The following is a 6,000-nucleotide window of genomic DNA, read 5'->3' as shown; positions in this document are numbered from 1 at the left end:
GTGGCTGTGAAATAAGTCTTGTTATTGGTCCCTGTACATTGCTGGTAAGAGGAGTAGCACGTGCTATGCATTGATTCCTGAAAAGTAGAACAGGGACAAATAGCTCGGGGGGGGAGTGGTTTAGGCTTATGGTGGCATTGCCAGCTGGTTTTGACCCCGGTGCCTCCATATACCTGAATAAGGTATGCAGTTATTCCCCCGCAATCCTGCATATGAGTATACCTTCGGGGAACAACAGGAGTCTCGCTAGTACCTCCCCTGCACTCGCACGGTGCACCATATAGTTGTTGCATTAAAGCATTCTTATTGGGGGGGGGTTGAATCCTCCCCTCGTGGCCCGAGGGTTGAGGGTTAGGACTGTCATTAGAGCTATCAGCAGTACCTTGGTCCTCATGGGGGAGGGTATGGCGTAAGGTCAGTTTGAGGGGATTGTCCTTACTCCGATCAACCGTCCAGGTGACGTCAGCTTTAGTGGACTTGATGAGGTCAGAAAGTGGGTCCACCGGCTTGACGTGGGTGTAATGGATCCAGGCAGCTATGCTGTCCACCTTGATGGCCGTCGGCGTTGTCAGGATGATCTGGTAAGTTCCTTTCCACCTGGGTTCTAGGGTCTCTTGTCGATGGCGTTTGACAAGGACCCAGTCACCTGGTCGGAGCTGGTGTGGAGTAGGCGGGGGTCCTGTTGTATATAGCTCTTTTAGTTTGGGCCAGATTGTCTCATGTATCCGCTGTAAGGTTTGGAGGGAAGACAGGAGATTATTTTCTGGGTCCGATTGGATAAGGTTAGTCTTTAGGTTAGGGATAATAGGAGGAGGCCTACCATGTATTATTTCGTAGGGGGTAAATCCTAGCTTATAGGGGGAATTTCGCACCCTAAACAGAGCGTAGGGGAGTAGGACTACCCAGTTAGCGCCAGTCTCCATGGTTAATTTAGTCAAGGTCTCTTTTAGAGTTCTATTCATTCTTTCTACCTGTCCTGAACTCTGGGGGCGGTATGCACAATGTAATTTCCAATCAGCCCCAAGTATGGAAGCCAGATCCTGACTTACCTTAGAAACGAAGGCCGGCCCGTTGTCTGACCCTATCATAACTGGAAAGCCATACCGGGCAGGATTTCTTCTAGTAGCTTTTTAGCTACTATTTGTGCTGTCTCACTGTTGGTCGGGAATGCCTCAGTCCAACCTGAAAAGGTATCTATAAACACCAGTAAATATCTATATCCATATTTGCCAGGCTTTACCTCCGTGAAGTCCACTTCCCAGTAGGCTCCGGGCTGGTTCCCTCTTTCCCGGATGCCAGCGGTTGGTGGGTGGGTGTTAGCATTATGGAGTTGGCAGACTGCACAGCCAGCAACCAGTCGTTCAGTTTTTTCGGAGACATTTTTAATTTTAAGTCCAGTCTGTCTGATGAGATCCTGTAGCCGTCGGGCGCCCAAGTGGGTGCTACGATGGATCCGTTCAAGGACCAAGGTTCCTAGTTTTTCTGGAAGGAGGATATTGTTCTTAGCGTCCCGCCACCATCCGTCTTTAACCTGGGTTAGAGGGAGTTTGTTTATCCATCTAATGTCATCTTCCGAGTAGTCGGGTTGGGGCGGTAATTCCCGGGGCCCTGGATCCGGCAGTTGTAGGGGAAGTAATGGTATTGGAGTGTATGCCGCCTTTCGAGCCGTCTGGTCTGCCAAATTGTTGCCCCGGGCGACTGGATTTGTGGGTTTTTGATGCCCCGGGCAATGTACAATGGCTAACTTTTTGGGTTCCCATATGGCCGCTAGCAAGGCCAGGATTTCCTCTTTGTTCTTGATGTCTTTGCCCTCTGCTGTGAGTAGTCCCCGCTCTCGGTATATTGCCCCATGTATGTGTGCGGTAGCGAAAGCATACCGGCTGTCTGTATATATGGTGGCTTTTTGGTCTTTGCTCATCTTAAGAGCTTGGGTCAGGGCAATTAATTCAGCTTTTTGGGCTGAGGTCCCTGGGGGGAGAGTCTTTGCCCATATCACCTCAGTTTCCGATGTTACCGCTGCCCCCGCATACCTCTGACCTTGCTGGACAAAACTACTGCCGTCAGTGAACCATATGACTTGTGCATCTAATAGGGGCTGGTCACATAGGTCTTCCCGAACCCCATGGATCTGAGCCAGTACCTCTGCACAATCATGGAGTGGGGAGTCTAAGTCTGGGTCAGGTAATAGAGAGGCAGGGTTTAAAGCCCGTGGTGGAGTGTAGCTGATTTTGAGAGGATTTAACAGTAGACCCTGGTAGTGGACCAATCGAGCATTGCTCATCCATCGGTCGGGAGGCTGTTTGAGAACCCCGTCGATGGCGTGGGGGGTGGTGACATGTAATTCCTGCCCCATAGTTAGTTTGTTGGCATCCTTTACCATTAGGGCTGTGGCGGCGATCACCCGGAGGCAAGGAGGCCAGCCTGCAGCCACGGGGTCCAATTTCTTCGATAGGTAAGCGATAGGCCTGGTCCAAGGACCGAGGGGTTGGGTCAACACGGCCTTAGCTATGCCTTTGTTTTCATCCACAAAGAGGTGGAAGGGTTTGGAGACATCAGGGAGACCCAGGGCGGGCGCGGATAGCAAGGCAGTTTTGATCTGCTGAAACGATTGCTCAGCCTCCTCTGTCCATTCAAAGGGCGTCTGTTCTTTGGTGGCTAAGTATAGTGGTTTGGCCATTTCAGCAAATTTGGGTATCCATAAACGGCAGAACCCAGCTGACCCCAAAAATTCTCTCACCTGTCGAGGCGTGGTGGGTCTGGGGATGCGGAGGACGGTCTCTTTCCGTGCATCTGTGAGCCATCGTTGCCCCTCTTTCAGTAGGTATCCCAGGTAAGTTACCTCAGGCCTGCAGATCTGTGCCTTTTTGGCAGAGGCCCGGTATCCCAGGGTGCCGAGAGTCTGTAGGAGGTTTCTGGTTCCCTGCAGGCAGGCTTCAGCGGTCCCAGCAGCTATTAAGAGATCATCAACATACTGCAGGAGGGTTATATTGGGGTTTTGTCTCCGGTACTCACTGAGATCCTCGTGTAGGGCCTCATCAAACAAGGTAGGTGAGTTCTTGAATCCTTGGGGAAGTCTGGTCCAGGTGAGTTGTCCGTTTATGCCTCTCTCAGGATCCGACCATTCGAAGGCAAAGAGTTCTTGACTTTTGGGTGCTAAGGGTAAACTAAAAAAGGCATCTTTGAGGTCCAGCACAGTATACCATCGTTTTTCTGGACTAAGGGCGCTCAAAAGAGTATATGGATTGGGTACAGTAGGATGGATGTCTATGACTCGTCTGTTAACTTCCCTCAGGTCCTGTACTGGGCGGTAGTCTTTACTGTTAGGTTTGCGGACTGGCAGCAGGGGTGTGTTCCAGGCCGACTGGCAGGGACGCAGTATACCTAGGTCAAGAAGCCGGCGAATATGTGGAGTGATACCAGTTTTGGCCTCTATGGGCATGGGATATTGTCGGACACGTGCAGGATCTGCCCCTGGTTTGATTTCTATGAATAGGGCTGGGCGATGTTTGGCTAGTCCCATCCCACCTGTTTCTGCCCATGCTTCGGGGAACTGCTGAAGCCATGACTTTATATCTTGATTTTGGGAGGGTGGTTCCTGGTGAAGTCGGTACTCATCTTCCAAGTTCAGGGTGAGCACAGATATGGGTTGGTTGTGAGGGTCTGTTATGATCGGCCCCTCTGACCGAAAATGAATTTGCGCTCCCATTTTAGTAAGTAAGTCTCTCCCCAGTAAGGGGCAAGGGCTATCGGGAATGACCAGAAAGGAGTGGGTTACTTTTCCCGTGCCCAAGTCTACAGTTCTCTGAGTGGTCCAGGGGTAACGTTTAACTCCCGTAGCTCCCTGGACCCAGGAGGTTTTGTCAGAAATTTTCCCGTGGGGCTTAACCAAGACCGAATGCTGTGCCCCTGTATCCACCAGGAATTGGACTGGTTTCCCCTCCACTTGTAGGGTTACCCTGGGTTCGGGGAGGGGGTCCGAACCCCGTCCCCCCTACTCTGCATCATGTGTAAACAGGACTGGGGTGGTGGCCTTCGGTTGCCATTGCCCCTGGTTGGGGCGCGGCTGCCTTTTTTTTGGGGCATTCCCGAGCCCAATGGCCTTTTTCCTTGCAATAGGCACATTGATCTCTGTCCAATGGTCGCCTGGGAGGTCGAGTGGCTGGGGGGCCCCCTTGATCTTTCTGAACAATGGCGGCCAGGACCTTAGTCATTTTCTCAGTGGCTTTAAGTTGTCTATCCTCTGGGGCGTCTCGGTTATTAAAGACGCGCTGAGCAATACGGAGTAGGTCCTGTATCTGTTTGCCCTCCAGATCTTCTAACTTCTGGAGTTTCTTTTTAATATCAGGGGCTGCCTGGTTAACGAAGGACATTACAACGGCAGCCTGATTTTCGGGGGCCTCTGGATCCATAGGGGTATATTGCCTAAAGGCTTCCATTAATCTTTCTAAATAAGAGGAGGGACTTTCTGTTTTACCTTGTACAATTGAATATACCTTGGCCAAATTAGTGGGCTTGCGCGCGGCAGCCCGGAGTCCCGCCATTAGAGTCTGGCGATAAATGAGCAGTCGTCCCCTACCTTCTCCGGTGTTGTAGTTCCAATCATCCTGCGGGGGGCGAGTTAAGGGAAAGGCTGCATTAATAAGATTAGGGTTAGCGGTGGGTTGACCATCATCTCCAGGAACCAGTTTTCTTGCCTCCAGCTGGATTCGTTCTCGTTCCTCGGTAGTGAACAGGATCCGGAGAAGCTGTTGGCAGTCATCCCAGGTGGGCTGATGGGTAAACATAACACTATCTAGAAGAGCTATCAAGTCTTTAGGATTATCAGAAAAACGAGCATTCTGGGTTTTCCAATTATATAAGTCACTGGTAGAGAATGGCCAATATTGGAGTCGGGGGTTCCCTGTCTCATCGGGAGGGCCTATTTCTCGCAGGGGTAGGGCTGTGGTGGAATCTGGATGGCGGAACCCTGGGTCGCGCTGAGTGCGTCCACGGGTGCGTCCAGCAGGCCCAGGGGAGTTATTTTCATTGGGCAGGAGGGCCGGCAGTGCCTCTGCCTCTCGCTCCTCCGGTTCTGACCTGGGTGGCCTCTCGGGAGGGGCCACAGGAGGTTCTTCCAAGGGGAGAGGAGCAGGGTCAGGAGCAGGAAGGGGGACCGGTTGTGGGGCCAAAGGAGGATGTTGATATGGAGGGGGTTCTATGAGAAGGAGGTCTTGGCTGTCAGAAAGTATGGGTGCGGTTGAGGTCTGAGGCTTGGGAGGTTTAGTTGGTCGGGCCGTAAGGATCTTATATGTCCCTGATGACAAAAAGGGGGCCATCCAGGGAGGTGGGTTTTCTACCAGGTCCTGCCATACCAAGATGTAGGGGATTTGGTCCGGATGGCCTTCTTTCCCTGGTAAGAAAACTCTAGATTTAATTTTTAGGACTATAGGAAGACAAAAGGTACCCTCGGTGGGCCAACCAACCCCGAAAGTTGGCCATTCAGAGCGACAGAAGGTAATAAGTTTTCTTTTCCGGATGTCCAGACTGAGATCGTGTCCTCGCACATCCCCAAAATTAGTGAGAAGGAGGGAGAGAGGGGTACTCTGTGTTTGGCCCATGTTTAGGTCCTGGAAGAGGTTGGTTAGAAAAGGTTATTCTGAAAACGAAAAAGTGATTAAGAGCAGTCCCAATAGCAGAGCCTGTAAAAGGAGGAAGGGAGGTTATCGCGTGCGCGCTTCAGATGGGCTATCAACCCCCAGATGGGTCGCGGTGGACGTCTCCAACCACGCCCGACTAGGTGTCCTATAGCGCGTCCGCCAGGACTGTCCTAGTCCCCAAAACAGAAGGTACCTTGAGCCAGCTTACTTACCGATCGGTTGTCAGCGATGACCCGTTGACCTGATGTCTGGTGGGCTTGGGGGCATCCCGGACGAGCCCCCAAATGAAATGCCCACGGTCACGAGACCCCTCCACAAGACCACCAGAGACAAGAGTCAAAGCCAAACGGCAAGGGTCATTTAT

This window comes from Phocoena phocoena, chromosome 7 (genome assembly GCF_963924675.1).
Source record: "Phocoena phocoena chromosome 7, mPhoPho1.1, whole genome shotgun sequence".
Classification (NCBI taxonomy): Eukaryota; Metazoa; Chordata; class Mammalia; order Artiodactyla; family Phocoenidae; genus Phocoena; species Phocoena phocoena.
Note: the sequence above shows the minus strand (reverse complement) of the source record.